At 35.3% G+C, this 2698-nt stretch overlaps 1 pseudogene; it reads left to right on the top strand.

Moving 5' to 3' along the window:
- Window positions 1–732: 732 nt before the first annotated feature.
- The window catches only part of LOC112464162, a 5785-nt pseudogene continuing 3819 nt past the window's right edge, over window positions 733–2698 (top strand).

The following is a 2698-nucleotide window of genomic DNA, read 5'->3' as shown; positions in this document are numbered from 1 at the left end:
GTGGCTAAAAGATTAAAACACGCTCCGCTATGTTTGCGAGATAGTCTGCGAAACTTCCTCTCAAACTGCATAGCAAATTTTGAACACAATGCTCCAAATTAATTAGCAATGCAGAAAAATTTTGTTCTCCTGAAAAAGGGTATAAGGTTTCACCTACACTTATTAGGTAACTAAAAATAATGGTGTTATTTCCGAAAAGTTGACATAACAAACGACAAAAAATGAGTCTTTAAACGGTCTTTAGACAAGAAAATGCCAAATCAAATAAAGAAATAGCGAACTAATTTACTACATCACTTTAGAAACATCATTTTGATATATCAAAGCATAATTAAGTTATCATGCCTGCATTGCTATTGATTAGTACACTGTAAAGCTCGAAAATGAATATTTTAACTGTTTTATTTACGTCATCCCGAAATTAATGCAATTTTATTCCGACAAAAATGTATAATTTTGTGCCTGTTTCCTGAGTTAAAATTCATATCTCTAAAAACTACCTTGTATCGACGCCTCTAGAGGCCTCCAACCTCCAACCTTTGTAATTTACACCGCTTGCGGCTTATACGACGAGAGGATCGCCCGGACCTTATTTAGAGTAGTATTGCTTGACGGCCAGATTATAAAAAAAAAGACAAGAACACAAGAGGAGCGCAAATCTCACAGATTTCCGACGAGAAAGAAGTCGAGATCTCTTCGTCGCAGTACCGAAACGTATGTGAGCTAATTACCATGACTAAGAAAAAGAAGAAATATCAACGGTGGGTTAGAGGGAAAATTGCATTACTGATAGTAGAATTAGATCTTTGTATTCTGCAGCTGATAATCTTGAGATCTGTACAACACACGCACACGACACGAAAATCCTACGCAGCAGACTATCTGGATGGCCTGAGAGGAGGAAGAGACCTTGGGTAGGCATCGGGCGCCAGCGGACCAACCTTGCGGTAAATTATTTTTTTATCTCTAATTATTATTTTTAAATGAATAAAATCAAACTATCCAAATAAACACAAAGAAATGATTAATTTTACACAAGAGTAAAAATATTTAAAATTTTATAAAATTTTATTCTTGTGAAGATCTCTTTCGGAAAGTATATCATTATTTCAAAAATATTTAATTGAAAAATGAATAAAAAATTCACTGTTTATAAGAATTATTTTTTGAAAAATTAATCACTTTTAACGCTTTTTAACTTTATTTTAAATCTTATATGTTACAGAATTGACGTAGCTACGTGGCTGATAATTCCGCTGCTGCACATCTGTCGGTAAGTGAAAAAACTTATTCTAATATAACGTAATATAATTCTGATTCGAGTTGAAATTGAATATATCGCAAAAAAATAGCAAACTAATTTATTACATCACTTTAGAAACATCCATTTTGATATATCGAAGCATAATTAATTTGTCATGCCTGCGTTGCTATTGAGTAGTACACTGTAAAGCTCGAAAAAGAATATTTTAACTGTTTTATTTGCGTCGTCCCGAAACTAATGCAATTTTATTCCGACAAAAATTTATAATTTAGTACCTGTTTCCTGAATTAAAATACATATCTCTAAAAAAAACTACATTTTTAAATTAACCAGTTTATAAATCGTTTAATACTTCAGTGACACGATAGACACTCGCATTAGTCACGGCACGGCAGTAAAAGGATTTAACTGAAAAGAAGGCCACGGCGTAGCAGGCCATCATGGTATTGATTTCGATTCGCCGGAGTGCTCTCTGCATCTGCGCTTTCACGGTCACTCGAGTACGGCGTAGATGCAGGAAGGAGGCAAACAAGGATACGGTGTAGCGCGGTGCGGAAAGGCGACCTAACCCCCGTTCTCATATTGCGCCATGCGACGCAAGATACGCGATGAAAATGATGGCGAGAACCAGAACTCCCAGTTGATTGGCGAGCTTCATCGTATTCAGACGTGTTTTGTCAGGAAGAAAAAGGAGGAAGTCGAGATCTCGTCGCAGTACCGAAACGTATGTGAGCTAATTACCATGACTAAATTGGATTTTAAATACACTGATGTGAATTTTTATCAGTACAAAATTGCCTTTTTTTAAAAAAGGTAAAAAAGGCGCCAAGTACACGCGCAATGTATGTTGTAAATCTAAAAATCCTAAATAGTAGTATATAGCTTTATTTTTCCCTAACAAAATAATTCACAAAATTGCGTTACCTAACTCAAATAAGTAATATCTCGAGTAATATGTATTTAAAAAAAAAGTGAAATTGCACCAATTGCAAAGAGAATGCATATACTGCTTAAAAAAATATTTGAATCAAAATTTTAGTACTTTATTAAATTTTGAGGTCTAGCGAAATAGAAACTCTCCCACTTAACTCTCATGTAATATTTGATTGATGCAAGATTAATTTGCAGTTCACTTTTCCATGACCTGCAAAATATATTAAGGATTAAGGAAATATACTGGACGATAGTGCAAAATTATGACCTATTACGCGAACGTTATAGGCGTCTTTCTGCCCGGTGAAGCGTATCTAATTCCTTAGATATTTTGCGCGACATATGCACGCACGGTGGCTTCTTCGTTAGATCTATACTTGTAGTTACATCGCTACATGTTGCGATGTAGGCTGCGTTCGGAAACGTCACCCGGGTACACATGGATATACTCCCTTCTCTTTCTAACTCGCTGAGATTGAAAGAGAAGTGAGTACCCATCTC

This window comes from Temnothorax curvispinosus, unplaced genomic scaffold, assembly GCF_003070985.1.
Source record: "Temnothorax curvispinosus isolate PA1 unplaced genomic scaffold, ASM307098v1 QBEX01001491.1, whole genome shotgun sequence".
NCBI lineage: Eukaryota > Metazoa > Arthropoda > Insecta > Hymenoptera > Formicidae > Temnothorax > Temnothorax curvispinosus.
Note: the sequence above shows the minus strand (reverse complement) of the source record. Positions and strands in the feature narration are given on the sequence as shown.